Source organism: Aythya marila (genome assembly GCF_965140915.1).
Source record: "Aythya marila genome assembly, chromosome: W".
Taxonomy (NCBI): domain Eukaryota; kingdom Metazoa; phylum Chordata; class Aves; order Anseriformes; family Anatidae; genus Aythya; species Aythya marila.
Genome location: NC_139081.1, coordinates 9,424,454 through 9,444,371, shown reverse-complemented (window position 1 = coordinate 9,444,371; position 19,918 = coordinate 9,424,454). Strand labels below are relative to the sequence as shown.

Here is a 19,918-nt window from a genome sequence, read left to right as displayed (position 1 = left end):
AAGGAATCGCGGTGAGACGCGGAATCGCGGAGAGACGCGGAAAAGGGAATCGCGGAGAGACGTGGAATCGCGGAGAGACGCGGAAAAGGGAATCGCGGAGAGACGCGGAAAAGGGAATCGCGGTGAGACGCGGAATCGCGGAGAGACGCGGAATCGTGGTGAGACGCGGCAAAGGGAATCGCGGAGAGACGCGGAAAAGGGAATCGCGGAGAGACGCGGAATCGCGGAGAGACGCGGAATCGCGGAGAGACGCGGAAAAGGGAATCGCGGTGAGACGCGGAATCGCGGAGAGACGCGGAAAAGGGAATCGCGGAGAGACGCGGAATCGCGGGGGGACGCGGGAAGTTTGAAGTAATCGCATGAAAGTGAAGTAATCGCGGTGCGATACGGGCCATCCGAGATCGAGTTGCTACGGGAGACCAGAGGCGTCAGTGGACAATGGCGGCCGACCCTCACCGTGTGGCGAGTCGGCACAGAGCAGAGGGGCGGAGATCAGGACCCTGCAGCCTGTCTGACGTAACCATGGAGGCAGCGGCAGCAGCGGCTGTGCTGCTTCTCTCTGGCATTCTTTTTATAAGAAGTTATCTTGCAATGCAAAAAAAGACTATTCGTCCCCAGATCGGTGTTATAACTATGTTTCTGGATAACATTCCGTGGGGTTGCCACATTCTACAGACTATTAATGACGATTTAGCTCTATTGCAGGGCAGGAGAGCAGAGACGCAGATTACACCGCCAAATGACCACCGTCAGTCAGGCTCGTTCACAAACAGCTTCTAGGGTTGCAGCTGGCACGGCCTGCAGCCGTATAGCAGACGTTACACTCTCTTTCCTAACTAGTAATCATGTGTCTCACCCATTTGTGGTGAATGGTCAGTGGTAAAAAAGAAAAGGGGGAGAGTAAGGGGCGACAAAGACAGAAACGGTACCAGGTGGATGCCACTGACACTAACGGCATGGGTAATAGGAGCAGTATAAGTGACACAGGTGCAGGGCGGCGGTGGGTGCTGCCGCGCTGCGGGGCACTCTGCCTGCTGCTCGCCCTCGCCGGCCTGTGCACTGCTGCCGACGGTGCTAGAGCAAAATGTGAAGACTGCTTAGATGGCAGTGATGAGAGTGCTTGTGTGAAGAAGACGTGTGCTGAATCTGACTTTGTGTGCAACAGTGGTCAGTGTGTGCCAAATAGATGGCAGTGTGATGGGGATCCGGACTGTGAAAATGGGTCTGATGAGAGTGCTGAGCTGTGTCATACGAGAACATGCCGGGTAAATGAAATCAGCTGTGGTCCTCAGTCAACCCAGTGTATCCCAGTGTCCTGGAAATGTGATGGTGAAAAGGACTGCGACAGTGGAGAAGATGAAGAGAATTGTGGCATTGTGACTTGTAGTGCAGCAGAATTCACATGCAGTAGTGGGCAATGTATTTCCAAAAGCTTTGTCTGCAATGTTCAAGATGACTGCAGTGATGGTAGCGATGAGCTGGAGTGTGCACCTCCTACCTGTGGTGTTCGTGAGTTTCAGTGCAAGAGTTCTACCTGCATCCCTATCAGCTGGGTGTGTGTTGATGATGCTGACTGCTCCGACCACTCGGATGAATCTTTGGAGCAGTGTGGCCGCCAGCCTGCACCTCCAGTGAAGTGTTCTACAAGTGAGGTGCAGTGCGGCTCAGGTGAATGTATCCACAAGAAGTGGTGATGTGATGGAGATCCTGATTGCAAGGATGGAAGTGATGAAATTAACTGCCCTTCTCGGACCTGCAGGCCAGACCAGTTCAGATGTGAAGATGGGAACTGTGTCCATGGGAGTAGGCAGTGCAGTGGTGTGAGAGACTGTCTGTATGGCACTGATGAAGCAAACTGTAACAATGTTATTCAGTGCTCTGGACCTGGCAAATTCAAGTGCAGAAGTGGAGAATGCATAGATATCAATAAAGTGTGTAACCAGCAGAGAGACTGCAAGGACTGGGGTGATGAGCCCTTGGAGGAATGCATCATAAATGAATGTGACTGTCCAGCTGGGTTTGAGTTTATAGACAAGAGAAACTGTGGAGACATTGATGAATGTCAAAACCTTGGTATCTGTAGTCAAATGTGTATCAACCTGAAAGGTGGCTACAAAAGTGAACGTAGCCGTGGATATCAGATGATTCCTGCTACAGGAACCTGGAAAAGGCCATACTGGTACAAAGACACAAATAACACCTGTGATTGCAATGACGCTGCTAAGCAGGGTTTAGGGGTTTATAGCATGGAGACAAGGGGTAACAACTACAGTGTTTGGAACAATTGTACAGCTTTGGCCTTACCTCCTGATGTGCTTCTGATTTGTGGGGATGGGGCCTGGCAAGGTATCCCTGCAAATGCTATCAGATGTCCATGTTACATAGATAAACTCATTGTATTTGCTCCTAGCTTGTTACAGTTGCGTGAGATCACCAGACATAAATGGACATTGCTTGCATTGGATTGCAATGATAATGTTGAATTGTGTGGGGTTGCAGCTAGAGCGGCATTAGCAATTTCAGTGCCTGGAGTGGCATCTGCGGCCACACGTAACAACTTAGAAAAATTGGTATGCTGGGCCGAGAAGCAAGCCTATGCCACGACAGAGATACTCGAGGAGATGTTACCAGATCAAAATAGTCTGCGACATCTGCTTTTACAGGATCTTGCTTTTGGCTCAAAGGAATGGGTGTGAGGACTTTAAGGGAATGTACTGTTTAAACCTTTCTGATCATAATGAGTCAATTCACAAATCCATTACTTTCCTGAAAGAGCACATGAGAAAGATTCAATATGGTATCAATCCTTTCAATCAATGGTTCACTGACTTGTTTGAAACAAAGTGTAGATGGTTGCTGGGTTTAATCACAAGGGGATTAAGGATTTGGTTTATGGTGGTGGTAATCATCGTTGTGTGTTGTAGGTATAGCTAAAGAGTTACTTGTAAAACTGCTGTGTCAGGCTTGGTTTGCTCAAAAGAAGAAGGGGGAATTGTTGAGGGATTTCTTGAAACAGCAAAAATCCCATGGCTTGCTGTAGCTGAGCAAACCAAGCTACCAGGGCAACTATGAGAAGTTCCCATGACAGTGTTCCCACATCGCCCAATTGAGGAATTCAGGAAAATATTGTTACCAGTAGCTGGCCTCAAGGACAAGGTCTATGTGACTGCTAATCACAAGGGGGTTGTTTTCTTGCAGGTGGGGTTGTTTTCTTGTAGCTGTTTGTCTGAGTGCTTTTGACCAATAATCTTGTGTGAAACACTGTCCACCCCTGTTAAGTTCTCTATAAAAGTTAGGCTATTCGGGCAATAAAATGGAGCATGATCTGACTCTACTGGTGTCTGTCGTGCTTTCGGCCGTGCTTCCTGCAACAGAGTGTGACACAAATGTTATGGAATAAGGGGTGGAGGTTGTACTGGGTCTGGCTGGAATGTTAACTTTCCCGGCAGCAGCCCATACAGTGCCGTACTCTGTACTTGTAGCTGGAACAGCAGTGTTATCACACCAGTGTTGTGTCTACTGCTGAGCAGCAGTGGCACAGCATTGGGCCTTTCTCTAACCCTCCTAGGGGGTGGGCAAAAAGTGAGGAGAGAAACATCACTAGGGCAGCTGACCTAAACCAATCAAAGGGATATGCCATACCATGTGGTGTCACACTCAGCAATAAAAGGTGGAAACAGGAAGAAGAGGGGAGGGGTGGGCTCTCGTTGAGAAGACGTCGGTCCTCCTCTCGAACACCGGCTGCGTGCATTGAGGCCTTGCTTCAAGGACGTGGTCAATCATCGCTCATTTGTGGGAAGTAGAGAGTAATTTCTTTCCTCTGCACTTCCATATAGCTTTCATTTATTTTGTTTGTTTGTTTTCCTCCCTTTTTCCCCTTTCCCTTTTATTTCCCCTTAGTTAAATTGTTTAGTTCATGGTAGTCTTTATTTAATTATTATAATTATTTCCCTTTAATTAAATTATCCTTATCTCAACCCGTGAGTTGTTCTTTGCTTTACTTCTCCCCCTCCTTATCTAAAGGAGGGGGAGTGAGAGAGCGGTTGTGGGGTTTAGCTGCCCAGCATGGTAAAACCACCACAGATGGAGAGGTTGAAGAATGGCCTGATCTGTATTTTTGAATAAATCTTTTAAAGACAGCAGACTAATTTCAAGGAATCACCAACATAACTGAGAACAGAATATGCCTTTAAAATTGGAGTCGTTTCCTTTTTTTTTTTTAATACATCTCCTAAGCTAGAGCATATCCATCCCTACATTTCTGCATTCCAGGGGGGCAAAGTCAACTACAAAATAGAGAAGTTGCAGCCAAATACACATTTATATTGGCTTATTGGCACAGACTGGATATGGCGTATAAAGAAACTGGAACTTCAGAATCAATAATGCTGTGCAGGGCGTACAGTAACAGGAATGCTCTGCAACTAGCTAGTCTTTCCATCAGAGTACTCAGTAATCACTAAGTTATGAAAGAAAATTCCAGTAAGCAATATTACCTGGGCTGTAAAGAGAATGATTATACCAATTTAATTATCAACAAAACATACTTAAGGGGCATAACCTCATTTTGCACCACTGGGATCTACTTATTTTCTCACATACTCAAATAACAACATACACCAAAAATGTTGAGGATTGCAAGGCTGGTGTTGCAGTTCTTGGGCTGGTGTTTAAGGCTAGTTGTGACCCTGCTCTGAGCTCCAGGAGAGCAGTCTGTCTCTTCCCCATAACTGTCTCTCTTGAAGCTCTTACAGGTTCAGTGCAGTTCCACGTGTTAGCAAAGACTGTACAAGACAACCACTTCTCCTACACTTTGAACACAGCAACACAACTCCAGACCTTAAAAATTCTTCTTTTCTTTTTTTTTTGTGTGTGAAATAATGTCATAAAAATATTTTGAAGTTGAAGAGAAAAGGCTATTTTGACCTATGCATTTATGTTAAAATATATACTTGATCTTTTCTGAAGGACTCTGCATTTAAGTTACTAGAAACATCTTTGCCACCTTCTTTGGATCAGAATTTAATTTCTAATCTTTGATGGACCTCTAACTTCATCAGAGTAAACATCAAAGTCCCATTCTTTCACTGGTAGCCACAAATAAACTTTACTTAAAAACAAAAAAAAAAAAAAAACAAAAAAAAACAAACTTACAGATCAGACAAACCCAGATGGCGAAAAGGCTTCCTGGACAAACTTGAGAGCTTGTTTCTATGGGAAAACAGAAAATTTGCATTGATTAGGGCTGCTTCTTTTTATACTTAAAATATAGTTTGTGTCTCTCAAAAACTGAAGAGCCCAAACCAGCTCTAAAAGACCCTTATTCCTTTAACTTCAGTGGGAAAGGAATAGTCTCCTTTTACTGTTTGATGAGGTTCAAGGATTTGAAATCCATCCTGTGTCCAAAGTCAAATGCATTCTTTAAAATCAAAATCAACAGGGATCAATATTTTAACGTTTAGCACTACTGGTCATTACAGAAAAACAGCAGATTTAATTGTATTTCACAAGTATTCTGTAAAGTCCGGGTGTTAATGATATGCTCAATTTAATCATAAATGAAATGGGTGTATCCCTTTCTTTGATGCTGCACCAAACTTTACTCACATAAGCCATCCTCACATGCTAGCACAAATCCACAAATAATTTAGTTATTATTTTAAAATTATATGTGCAATATGCACCCACAGAAAAGATCAAAACAAAATTGTAAAATGCCTATATTGGGCTTTTTATGTTAATTAACAATTTATGGTTTCCAGTGGTAATTAAGTGAAAGGTCCTCTCCCATTATGCAGAGCAAAGAAATGTTCATCTGAATAAGAAATGCACCCCCTCCCAGACTTACAAAAATGCTTTCTCCACTCCAAACCAAAATAGGTCTGTTTTTCTATAGTCTTATCAATCCACAAATTAAAGATAATGAAAGGAGTAAACTGTAGAACTGCTAGAAGAGTACTGCAAATCAGCATTATGAGCAAAAATACCATGAGTCTTATGTGTTATTATAGAGGCACCATAGGGGCTCAATATTTACAGTTGCATAGCACTTAAAATAGGGATTAAACCTCTTCCCCCTCCTCCTGAGTAAAGAACACAGTGTTTACTCCTCTGACTTTCATCCCTTGATCTCTGAATACAAGATAGTTTTCAGAGAAATTACAGGCATACAAGTTTGATCTTTTATAAACATTTAGAATGGAATCTTTAAGATATTTTATTTACTATATTTCTTTGTCAATTCCTTCAAGCAAACAATGGCCTGAAGTTAGCAAGCTGACTGGTCCTAATGTGTGAGAAAAAAATGGGTGAGCTACTGTTTCATTAGTCAGGTCAACCAAGCTACCTTACAGTAGATGCTGGTGGAAACATCTCATGTGGACCCTGATAGACAAAATTCAAGTACAATTTATATGTAGGACAGAAGTTGTGGTTAAGTAAAAAATAGTCAATATGATAACTAACTATGATCTTTTCCCTAATATTCAAAAACAATAGGTTGAAAGAAAGATGTTAAATCCTCCTATGGAATTAGGCTCTACTCTATGGCACTGCAGCAACACAAAACATGTCAAATCTTACCACTCCACAGGTGATTCTCATTTATCAAAAAAATAACCTCTAGGCCTGACACTTCTAAGCAGTGCACACAGATGTCCCTGCGGTATTCCAAAACAAGGCATGCACCTGCTTCTTTTACCTGCACAGTGATTAAATCCCACCTTTCTTGAAAGACAAACAGATACACAGTGAGTTCTACCTGCAGATATACAGTTCTACCTACCCATGTGTAGTGCCAAGGTTTTGGTAGCAGGGGGCCATAGGGGTGGCTTCTGTGAGAAGAATCTAGAAGCTGCCCCATGTTAGGTAAGGGCCCCACTGCTGACCAGGGCTGAACCAATAAGCGATGTTGTTTGCACCTCTGTGAGAGCATATTTAAGACAGGACAGGACAGGACAGGACAGGACAGGACAGGACAGGACAGGACAGGACAGGAAAGGAAAGGAAAGGAAAGGAAAGGAAAGGAAAGGAAAGGAAAGGAAAGGAAAGGAAAGGAAAGGAAAGGAAAGGAAAGGAAAGGAAAGGAAAGGAAAGGAAAGGAAAGGAAAGGAAAGGAAAGGAAAACACTGCCACTCAGCAGCTGGGAGAGAGAGGAGTGAGGAACAGACTTGCAGGCGCCAAGGTCAGTGAAGAAGGAGAAGGAGGTGCTCCAGGCATTGGAGCAGAAGTCCCCTGCAGCCTGTGGTGAGGATCATGGTGAAGCAGGCTGTCCCCTTGCAGCCCATGGAGTACCATGGCGGAGCAGGGTTCCATGCTGCAGCCCATGGAGGAGACCAGAGTGGATCAGGTGGACCTGCACTGACGGAGGCTGCAGCTTGTGGAGCTCCCCCCAACCCCCCCCGGAGCAGATTCCGGGCCAGATCCATAGCCCGTGGAAAGGAGACCATGCAGGAACAGGTGACCTGGCAGGAGCTGCTGCCCGTGGGGGACCCAGGTTGGAGCAGTTTGCTCCTGAGGGATGGACCCCATGGTACAGACCCATATCTGGAGCAGTTCTTGAAGAGCCTGCGGGCAGCCCACGCCAGATCAGTTCACCAAGGACTGCATCCCATGGGAGGGACCCCACAGCACAGGGGACGAGAGTGACCTAGAAGGAGTGGCGGAGAAGAAGTGTTATAGACTGACCATAACCCCCATTCCCCCGTGCCACTCACTTGCTTCTCTAGCTTAGTAGGATTTATTGATTATTACTAACATCTCCCTACTTTGAGTCTGTTTTGCTCGTCGTGATAATTGTTGAGTGATCTCCCCATCCTTATCTCAAACCGAGCCCTTTTCATCGTATTTTTCTCCCCGTTCCTCTTTGAGGAGGGGGAGTGAGAGAGTGGTCATGGAACTCGGCTGCCCACCTGAGTAAAACCAGCACATCATGTCACTTACTATTCTAGCAGGGTGACACTTTTTTAGAGTGGGAGTCAACATATTCCAGATCATGGGAGGATAAGATTTAAATCTTGGTTTCTGCACAGTAGAGGACCCTGCTTTTCCATACCAGGATTCTCTAACCATCATAGGATGCATCTGTTGTCGACGGAAGGAAGACACAGACGCTCAATATGAGTGAACAGTGAACTTCAACCTTAATGGATAGCTCTGTCGCCTTTTATCTAGTTCGAACATAATCAACTCATACATATTGCAAAAACTAAGCTCAGGATTGGCTAACATTTCCCGCTCTTTTCAGGTAGTTCCTCCTTCTTTTAGCCACCGTCCCGCCTTAGGGACTTTCCCAATCGCTCAAGGGCATCGTGTCCTTGAGCCTGATTGGCTCTCAGCCAGCTGTGTACGTGCCAGACTCATGTGAGTTGAGTACGGTACTTCACTAGCCCATTGCCTCTTAACTGCCCAACATCCACGTGTCTTATTTCACTTAACCATTCCTCCACAATTCCCCCGTTTTTATTTTGCGCTACAAATACCTTCTCTGTGAGTTGCTCTAGTTTCTTAGTTAGGCAGTTAAGGATTATACGTGCAGCAACTAAAAAAATAATAATAATAATACAAATCAATATAATTATAAGTAGAAAGCGAAGTCCCTCTTTAACTAACAAAACCCATCCACCCATGTTCCCAAAAACAGATTTAAGCCAACCTTCAAAACAACTATCTTGTACTACAATTTTTTGCATATGATCCCTTAACCATTTCAACTGGTCGTGAATTGACTAACCGTGGTCGGAAAGATAAAAGCAACACATTCCTTCTACATCTTCACACCCATGTCCCTGAGCCAGCAGTAAGAAATCAATAGCGGCCCTATTTTGCAATACAGCATGTCTTAGACTCTCCATATATTGTGACATTTCAGAAAGAACTTGTGTTGTTACATTTGATTGTTTAACAGCCCAACAAGCAAGCTTATTAATGTTAGTCAAAGCGTGTGCAGTTCCCACACCAGGCACCAAAGAAGCAAAGAATCTTTCTGCTGGACCCCACAATTCTACATCATCATTACAGTCAGAACCCAAAGTTTTTAGTTCTCGTTTAATTCTTCTGCTCCTTGTCGAGTTCTGCCATGAGTGTAAATCTGGAGTGAAAAGTGTGAGTCGCCCTAGGTAACACAGTCCTCCAAAAGCATTGGCTGGTACTCCTTGCCATGCACGGTCTCCACAGATCAAAAACATGCCGGAGAGAAGCACCACAGCCGCTGCTGCTTCCATGGTTACGTCAGACAGGCTGCAGGGTCCTGATGTCCGTCCCTCTGCTCTGTGCCGACTCGCCACACGGTGAACTCCAAGCGCAGCGCTGCTCGTGGCGGTGACTGAGGGGGGTGGGGAGGCTCCCATTGCCCCGTAGCCCCAAGGCAGCGTTATCATTCTCTCTGAAGGCGGCAGTGGGCAATGCCCAGCTCCAGCACTTCCCGGCAATCCCAGTCGCTCTGTAGCGGCAGCAGCGACTCTCTGCTCAGCCTGATGTGTAGCTAAAGCGCTAGTGACTGTTCTCCAAGGCTTCAATAAATTTTTTAGCAGACTTAATATCATTAATAACATCATCAAACAATTTATCTCCAAATTTACGCCACTCTGTTTGTTCAAAAAACTGTATCAGGATTTGTAAAACAACCCTGCGCTACTGCATATGCTAATAACCCTGGCAAATCTTTTTCTACAATCTATATCTAAAATACTCCGCTTTTCTAAAAAGCATCTGAGCAAATTATACGCCGCTTGTCTTTCATACCTTTATATATACAGTTGCAGCCTTTCCAAAGACCTCGGTGGCGCTTTTCCGGCGGGACCCTTTATAGGCTCATCCCGAGTGCGGGGACTCTCTTCCACCTTCTGAGCTGCGGGTGCGGGGACTCCTGTCCCTTTCACCTTTCAGACCTCGGCGACGCGTGACCGGCGGGATCCTCTCCCGGGTGCGGGGACTCCACGTCCCTTTCACCTTCCCGACGCGGGTGCGGGGATTCTTGTCCCTTCCACCTCCTGGGCTGCGTTGCAGGACCGGATCCTCCCTTATTCCGTCGAACACGTGGCCCAGGATCACTGCCAGCAGTGTCCAAATCCCGTTCAGACTGTCCCTGCTCGGGCGCCAATTTGTTGTCGACGGAAGGAAGACACAGACGCTCAATATGAGTGAACAGTGAACTTCAACCTTAATGGATAGCTCTGTCGCCTTTTATCTAGTTCGAACATAATCAACTCATACATATTGCAAAAACTAAGCTCAGGATTGGCTAACATTTCCCGCTCTTTTCAGGTAGTTCCTCCTTCTTTTAGCCACCGTCCCGCCTTAGGGACTTTCCCAATCGCTCAAGGGCATCGTGTCCTTGAGCCTGATTGGCTCTCAGCCAGCTGTGTACGTGCCAGACTCATGTGAGTTGAGTACGGTACTTCACTAGCCCATTGCCTCTTAACTGCCCAACATCCACGTGTCTTATTTCACTTAACCATTCCTCCACATGCATCCCTCAGGGAAATTTGCATCCAGATGTTGTTTCATTTAATGTGATCTTCCCTGGCACCCTAACAAGGAAAGCCCAGGCTCAAGCTCTGATTTCAGACCAAGCCAAATAGAAGGGGATTTAAAAATCATTACTCTCTCACTTCCCAAGTACTATAGTATCACAATACAGATCTGAAAATGAGCCTCAAACATCTTACGTAAGAGCCCCAGCCATCCTATGAGATGGTATTTGTCTTTTTTTTTTCTTAGAAAGATACATTCTTAAAAAAATAAAAAATAAAGCAAATCTTAAAAATAATAAAGACTGACACTAGGAAAACTTTTGCTGTTGGTAACCTGAAGTGGACATAAAAGCCTACCTATTTCACAGGCAGGACTGAAGTTCCATTTTTCCTATGGATTTCCACCTGGCTGCTTCCTTGCTTAACTTACTCATGGTCATCTAATTCTCCATTTCTGTGTGAGGAGCTGAGATGCCTCATTCAGACCTAAGAGCTCTACTGGACAGCAAACTGTTTGGTGTTGCTGTAATTGTATTTTGTTCTTAATTAACTTCAGGTCACTCATCACGTTTGGAGAATTACTGCAACCCCCTAGTCATAAGAACAGTTGTTACTTGTTTAAATTCATAAGTCAGACTTACTGCCCAAATATCAGTGGGTATGTTACTTTCTGATCACTTCATGCAGGTATAAATGATTGCATGAGCCAGTGAGAACTGGAATTATTAAGTAAAATTATCAAAAGAATAAATTATTATTATTTTAACAAATGCATTTGGTTAAAAAAAAAAAAAAGTAACTCAATAGGTTTCATTGTCTTTTTTAGACTTGTACCAGTTGTGCTTGATATATACCAGACAAAGGAAGTAAGAAGCAGTAAAACCAGTAAAAACAAACAAACAAAAAACCTGTTCCAATATTCTTGGCCATATGTTGACACATTTAGTACTTTATGACTGTAGCTTTTTCCTCCATCTAGTTTAGGTTTTTCAAGCTGACAACTACTGTTATTGATTTATTACCTTAAACTATGCTTTGATAGTAAATTTACTGTTATAGATATATTTCATAAACTGAGCACTTTATATTGATTATAGAGATGCCTGCTGTGAAAAACATGGTGAAAGCAATGACCATTCATCCACTTCCACAGAAAGAGAGAAAGAGAATATAAATTAGTTCCCCATTCAATTACACACGTGTGTATCAGCCCAAAGAAGATCCATCTGGAGTTCAAAAGCCTTTTTTTTTTTTTAAAAAAAAAAAAAAAAAAAAAAAAAGGTTTGGAGTACAGAGTCTGGCTCTAAGGATAGCACCAGCATGCAGTCAAAAGAATGACTGTATTTTACATATAGGAAGGCTCTGCAGGAGGATCTGGATAGGCTGGACTGATGGGCTGAGGTCAACTGCATGAAGTTCAATAAGGCCAAGTGCCGGGTCCTGCACCTGGGGCACAACAACCCCAAGCAGAGCTACAGGCTGGGAGAGGAATGGTTGGAGAGCTGCCAGGCAGAGAAGGACCTGGGAGTGATGGTTGATAGTCGGCTGAATATGAGCCAGCAGTGTGCTCAGGTGGCCAAGAAGGCCAACAGCATCCTGGCTTGCATAAGAAACAGTGTGACCAGCAGGGCTAGGGAGGTGATCGTCCCCCTGTACTCGGCTCTGGTGAGGCCGCACCTCGAGTACTGTGTTCAGTTTTGGGCCCCTCGCTACAAGAAGGACATCGAGGTGCTTGAGCGGGTGCAGAGAAGGGCAACGAAGCTGGTGAGGGGCCTGGAGAACAAGTCCTACGAGGAGCGGCTGAGGGAGCTGGGCTTGTTCAGCCTGGAGAAGAGGAGGCTCAGGGGCGACCTTATTGCTCTCTACAGGTACCTTAAAGGAGGCTGTACCGAGGTGGGGGTTGGCCTGTTCTCCCACATGCCTGGTGACAGGATGAGGGGGAATGGGCTAAAGTTGCGCCAGGGGAGTTTTAGGTTGGATCTTAGGAAGAACTTCTTTACCGAAAGGGTTGTTAGACATTGGAACAGGCTGCCCAGGGAAGTGGTGGAGTCACCATCCCTGGAAGTCTTTAAAAGACGTTTAGATGTAGAGCTTAGGGATATGGTTTAGTGGGGACTGTTAGAGTTAGGTCAGAGGTTGGACTCGATGATCTTGAGGTCTCTTCCAACCTAGAAATTCTGTGATACATACGAATATCAAGCCCACTCTAAATTAGCGAGCCCTAATACAGCTAAAAGCATACCTATGGCAACACAGAGTGGCCTGAGAAGCTGCATAATTATTCACACAGCTAGCAACACTGTTGCATTTCAGTATCCTGAAATGATTTGCTTTACATACTCCTTATACGTCTGTTGCTCTTCGCTATAATACCTTTCTAGGTGGGTAGATTCAGTTTCCTAATCTGTATACAGTATTCCAATAAATACCTTACTAGCAGCTAAAGTAATGGAGAAAATATGCACTAATCTAACACAAAATTACTTTTAATCTGAGACTGAATTTGCTTTGTCCTGCTACATCATGCTGAGATTCTGTTCCAATATAGCTACTAAACATTTCTCTGCAACTGTGTCACTTAGCCAATAATTTCTCATTGTGCAGTTCCACAGTCATTGCATATGCACTACACGGAATTTCATCTTATAAAATCATAATTCACTAGAAAATTAACACACAGGTTGTGGGGCCAAAGGCATATACGAACTTGGATAGCCACCAAAGTCTTATCGCTTTGGTCAGCAGAAAGCCCTGGGAATGTGATGATTAGGAAACCTGGACAGTGAGAAAGTAACAAAGTGCATGTAGGCTGTATTCTGTTGCTAGGAGGTTTCTATGGTATTGTGCTATCTTGGGACAGATATAAAAGAGTAGAGGTAGAGACAATAAAAAAGTTATTTTCCTTTGCTTGCAACTTGTATTCATTGCCACACAGATAGACACAAACTCATTCTGGAAGATATTGCCCTTATTCACCAACTGATTATAGTAAAAGTGGCTGATGAACCTTGGATGGCCAACCCCAGTCATAGAAAAGGCAGCCCTAGGGAGTGCTAGCAACCAGGAACACTGCGAACAGAGCATGCAATCAGGGACAAGGACCACATTGCAATTTGTGTGGCAGTTCACATGGAAGGGCATGTGGGAATGGCTGGCCACCCTGCTCATTGACCCTGAAAGTTCCGGTAATAGTTGCTGAGACAGAATGGTGGGTACTTGTCTTAGAGCAAAGGCTGCAGCTCCAGCTGGGGTATCTCCTCCCCCGCCTCACAGTTGTCTGATGCTTCTACCCAGACAGAGCTGTTGAAGGGAGAGGCTGTAGTTCAGACCTCAGACTGCAGGAAATGCCTAGACCTTTCTCTTGTAGCAGGGACAGGCAGCAAATCTGCCTGCAAAAGTAGTGCCCAGGTGGAGGACCTCCTGCAGCAGGTGACCGAGCTGCAGGAGGCAGTGAGAAGGCTGTGCAATATCAGGAAAGCTGAGAAGGAGCTAGACAGGTGGTTCCATATGCATTCTGCTCTGGACCCACAGCCAGAAACTCCCCCTCAAGACCACACAGAAAGGGATGATACTGAAAACACAAAGGAATGGAAGCTTGTTACAGCAAGGACCAGCAGAAGTCCAACCATTTCCCCCATTGCCTAAAGTGCCCTTGCAGAACTACTTCACTGTTCTGAGGACTGCAGGGGAAGTACCTGTCACATCAGGAGAGGCACAAGTGTCAACTAATCCAGTTTAGCCTGTTCCCTGTATAACAACCAGTCCAAACAAGAAACAGCAATAGGTGATAGTTGCAGGCAAATCTCTTCTGAGAGGCACCCGTTTGCTGATCTGATCTACTCTCAAGAGAGTTTTGTTGCCTACTGGGGGCTCATATTAGGGATGTTGCCAAGTGACTACCAAGCCTTGTACAACCCATAGACTACTATCCAATGCAGTGATTTCATGTGAGCATGAATGACACTGTCAAGAGCAAAACAAGGTGTATCATGAAGGACTATAGAGCCCTTGGAGAAGCTGTAAGAGGCTCCGGAGCACCCGTGGTCTTCTCTTCAATCCTACCAGTCAAAGGAAAGGGCTTCAAAAGGAACATTCAAATCCAGCAGATAAACAAATAGTTGTGGGACTGGGATTTCACTTTTTAGACCATGGGACTCTCTTTGAGAAACCTGGTTTACTGGGAGTTGACAGGGTCCATCTGTCGGAGGGGAAGAGCTGGAGTCACAGGCTTGCCAAGCCGATGAAGAGGGCTTTAAAGTTGCTGGGGAAGGGGAACCTCAATCCAACTGACTTATTGGTTTGATGTCAGTGCCAGAAATAGATGCCCAGAGCCAGGAAAGGAATCAGAGGTCAGCAGGACAGCACCCAAAGAGCAACACAAAGGAATTCCATCCACTTCATCTAATAAAACAGTCTAATCAGGGGCCCAAGTTAAATGCCTCTACATGAATGCATGCAGCATGGGAGCTAGATGTGGGGAACTGGAAGTTTTAGCTAAGTTCCAAGGCTATGATATTATTGGACTCAATGACACATGGTGAGATGACTCACAGGCCTGTAGTGCTATGATAAATGGTTACAGGCTCTACAAGAGAGATAGGCAGGGAAGGTGAGGAGGTGGAGTAGCCCTGTACATTCACAGAATCATAGAATGGCTCAGGTTTGAAGGGACCTTTAAGATCACCTAGTTCCAACCCCCTTGACACGGGCAGGGACATCACCCACTAGACCAGGGTGCCCAGGGCCTCATCCAAACTGGTCTTGAATACCTCCAAGGACGGGGCATCCATAGCCACTCTGGGAAACTTGTTCCAGTGCCTCACCACCCTTTGAGTGAAGAATTTCCTCCTAACCTCTAATCTTAATCTCCCCTCTTTTAATTTAAAAACATTCCCCCTTGTCTTGTCATTGTCTGTCTGAGCAAAGAGTTCACAGAATTGAAGGGGTTGGAAGGGACCTCGAAAGATCATCAGGTCCAACCCCCCTGCCAAACAGGTTCCTTGGAGCAGGTTGCCCAGGTAGGCGTCCAGACAGGCCTTGAACATCTTCAGAGAAGGAGACTCCACGACGTCCCTGGGCAGCCTGTTCCAATGCTCCGTCACCCTCAACGTGAAGAAGTTCTTTTGCGTGTTGGTGCAGAACTTCCTGTGCTCTATCTTGTGACCATTACTCCTTGTGCTGTCCCTGCAAACCACTGAGAAGAGGTTGGCCAAATCCCGATGTCTCCCACACCTCAGGTATTTATACACATTGATGAGATCCCCTCTCAGTCTTTTCTCCAGGCTGAACAGACCCAGGTCTCTCAGGCTTTCCTCATAGGGAAGATGCTCCAGGCCCCGTATCATCTTTGTGGCCCTCCGCTGGACTCTCCAGGAGATCCCTGTCTTTCTTGTACCGGGGAGCCCAGGACTGGACACAGTACTCCAGGTGAGGCCTGACCTCAGGCCAGAGTAGAGGGGGAGGATCACCTCCCTTGACCTGCTGGCCACATTCCTTTTAATGCATGCTAGGATGCCATTGGCCCTCTTGGCCACGAGGGCACACTGCTGGCTCATGGTCAACCTGTCGTCCACCAGAACCCCCAGGTCCTTCTCCTCAGAGCTCCTCTCCAGCAGGTCATCCCCCAGCCTGTACTGATACATGCGGTTGTTCCTTCCCAGGTGCAGGACTCTACACTTGCTCTTGTTAAATGTCATTTGGTTTCTTCCTGCCCATCTCTCCAGCCAGTCCAGGTCTCGCTGAATGGCAGCACAGCCTTCTGGCGTGTTGGCCACTCCTGCCAGCTCTGTATCATCAGCATATCATATGTATCATTTGTATCATATGCTGAGGGCAGACACTATTCCCTCATCAAGGTCGTCAATAAAGATGTTGAACAAGACCGGACACAACACTGACCCCTGGGGAACACCGCTAGTCACAAGTCTCTAGCCGGACTCTGCGCCACCAATCGCCACCCTCTGAGCTCAGCCACTCAGCCAGTTCTCAACCCACCTTACTGTCCACTCCTCTATCCCACACTTTCTCAGCTTTGCTATCAGGATGTCATGGGAGACAGTATCAAAAGCCTTGCTAAAGTCAAAGTAGATGACATCCACTGCTCTCCCCTCATCTACCCAGCTGGTGATGCCATCATAGAAGGCAACGAGGTTGGTCGAGCACGACTTCCCCTTGGTGAATCCATGCTGACTACTCCTCATAACCTTCTTCTCTTCCAATTGCTTGGAGATGGCATCCAAAACAAGCTGTTCCAACACCTATCCAGGGACAGAGGTGAGACTGACTGGCCCGTAGTTTCCTGGATCCTCCTTCTTGCCCTTCTTAAAGACCGGAGTGACATTGGCTATTCTCCAGTCTTCAGGCACCTCTCCTGTTCTCCGAGACCTTTCAAAGATGACAGAGCAGTTTGGCGATCACCTCTGCCAACTCCCTCAGCACACGTGGATGCATCCCATCGGGACCCATGGATTTGTGTGCATTGAGCCCACTCAGACACTCCCGAACCACTCCCTCCTCAACCAGAAGGGAGCTCTCCATTTCCCAGACTCTTTCTCCTCCCTCCAGGGTCCAGGAGTCCCAGGGGGGAGTCCTTGAAGCAAAGATCAAAGGAAAGAAGGCATTTAGTATCTCCACCTTTTCAGCATCCCCCGTTACCAGGACACCCCCCTTGTTCAGCAGGGGACCCACATTATCCCTAGTCTTCCTTTTACTGTTTACATTAAAAAACAAACAAACAAAAAAAAAAAAAAAAAAAAAAAAAAAAAAAAACTTCTTATCCTTTATCTGCTTTGCAAGCTTCATCTTCAGGTGGGCTTTAGCCTTCCTCGTCATGTCCCTTCAGGCCTTAACAACACTCCTATGCTCCTCCCAAGAGGACAGGCCTTTTTTCCACATTTCATAGACCTTCCTCTTCCTTTTGATCTTGCTCACCCATGCAGGTCTCCTGCCCCCCTTCCCCAATTTCCTACTCTTAGGGATGCTCACCGATCCTGAGCTTGGAAGAAATGCTGTTTAAGTACTGCCCAGCTCTCACAAGCACCCTTACCTTCTAGCAATCTAGCCCATGAGATACCCCCAAGTAAGTCCCAGAAGAGGTCGAAGTTAGCTCTCCAAAAGTCCAGGGTTGCAATCCTGCTTCTAGCCTTACTTCTTCCACCAAGTTCCATCTTGAACTCCACCATTTTGTGGTCGCTGCATCCCAAGCTGCCCCCGACCTTCACAACCCTAACAAGCCCATCCCCGTTGGTAAGAACAAGGTCCAGAAGCACCCCCTGCCTCGTCGGTTCCTCCACCACCTGCATCAGAAAATTTTTTTCAATGCATTTTAGGAACCGTTTGGACTGCACATGCCTGGCTGAGTTGCTTACCCAACAGATGTCTGGACGATTAAAGTCCCCCATGAGAACCAAAACCCAGGATCGCAAGGCTACTTCCAGCTGCTTGTAGAAAGCCTCATTTACCTCCTCCTCCTGATCTGGTGACCTGTAGTACACCCCTACAACAGCATCACCCATGCCAGCCCACCCCTTAATTCTCACTCTGTCCTGGTTTCAGTTAGAACAGAATTTTCTTCCTAGTAGCTGATGGAATGCTGTGTTTTGGCTTGGGACGAGAAGAGTGCTGATAACACCCCGATGGTTTAATTGTTGCAGAGCAGTGCTTACACTAAGCCAAGGACGTCTCAGCTTCTTGCTCTGTCCTGCCAATGGGCAGACTGGGGGTGCAGCAAGAGCTGGGAGGGGACAGACCCAGGACAGGTGACCCAAACTAGCCAAAGGGGTATTCCATACCATCTGACGTCATGCTAAACAATATATAGGGGTGGCTAGCTGGGGGAGGGGGCCGGACTGCTCGGGGTTAGGCTGGGCATCGGTCAGCGGGTGGTGAGCAATTGCATTGTGCATCACTTGTTTGTACATATTATTAGTAGTAGTACTATTATCACCATTGTATTATTATTATTATTATTATTATTATTGTTATTATTATTTTCCTGTCTTATTAAACTGTCTTTATCTCAACTCACAGGCTTCACTTTCCATTTCTCTCCCCCGTCCCAGCGAGGGAGGGGGAGGGTGAGCGAACAGCTGCATGGTGTTTAGCTGCCAGCCGGGTTAAACCACGACACACCCACAAGCTCTCCACTTGTTCTTCACCTGTGGGAAAGGAATTCACAGGTGGCTTTGCGCTGTTTCACACATCCCTGAATTAGAGCTAATGAGGAAATAAGCAGTAGAAACAAAAACTTGAGCAAGGTCAAAATAAATTAACTTGGCTACAGTGTTAAAGATGAGCTTTGGGCAGTGGCCAATTGCTGGCTTGCTTGAGGCACATGTCTGAGGGTCTCTAACCAATTGTATGACAGATTCAGGCACATGGGGCTACAGGGAAAGTATATGTAGTGGTGAAAAATGGCAATAAAAAAGTCTCCTGTTCAAGATCTGTCAGGAGTATGTGTCTTTCATCCCTTCAAATGGTGACCCCAACATGATACACGGAGGAGCAGCACTGCAAGGAGCATCTGAAGGGAACCCAGCCGAATGAGTCAAGCTTGCAGCTGGACTGCAGCTTCAACCCTGGGACATCACCTGGAAGGCAAGTGAGCAGCTGGGCATTAATCATGGGAGCTAACCTCTCTGCAGAAGAAGAGGCCATAGTAAAACTATTAATGCAACTACTGGTAAAAAGGGGAGTAAAATATGATCTGTATAAGATAAAACTATTGTTGAAGTTTTTGCAAAAGAATGGGGCCCCATCAACAGTTTCTGTGGTTTTTGATTTAAAAATTTGGGAAAATGCTGGGACAACTCTATAGGATGCTGCCTCACAGGGAGATACAACAGTTGCTGAGGTGACTGACAACCTGGCACTTAGCGACTGAGACACTGAGATCATGACAAGTGGAAAAAAAGGTACAGACAGCGGCTGCTCAGGCTACGCAGGCGGGTGAAAGAAAAAGCAGTGACTGCGTACCGCCAGAGAAAGCAAACCTGATAGACTTGGGAATAGAGGCAGAGACAATATCCCAACCCATGGCAGCCACTCTGCGCTCGATGCCATTGCGGCCATCAGTGCCGCCGCCCGCTCCGCTGTCAGCTCCAGGCACCCGCCGCTGGCTGCTGCATTTCTCAGGTTTGAGCACCCGCACGCACGCACCAGGTGCTGCCATGTTCCGCCTGCTGTTGCGCCCGGGCCTGCCGCTCCGCGAGCCCCCGTTTGCCGCCGCCCGCCCCGCCATCCCACCCCAAGCCCCGCTCCTGGGTCGGCCTCCCCTCAGACCGCCGGCACCTCTGCTGGCGCTGTGGGCCGCCGCCGGCAGCTCAGCCAAGGACGTGGGTGGATCCCCTGAAAAGGCAGCCACAGATCTCAGCAGTGAAAACAAGAAACTCAATTAATCCCAGCAACTGAAAAAAGTTCTCAAAGAATGTGGTGCTGTAGGTGCTGTC

At 46.3% G+C, this 19,918-nt stretch overlaps 1 pseudogene across 1 annotated transcript; it reads left to right on the top strand.

Annotated features, from left to right (window-relative positions):
* Positions 1-739: 739 nt before the first annotated feature.
* Positions 740-19,867, top strand: LOC309889476 (very low-density lipoprotein receptor-like; annotated as a pseudogene). The gene is made up of 3 exons: positions 740-752; positions 994-2,202; positions 19,632-19,867. The product of its transcript is annotated as a very low-density lipoprotein receptor-like (transcript).
* Positions 19,868-19,918: the final 51 nt, after the last annotated feature.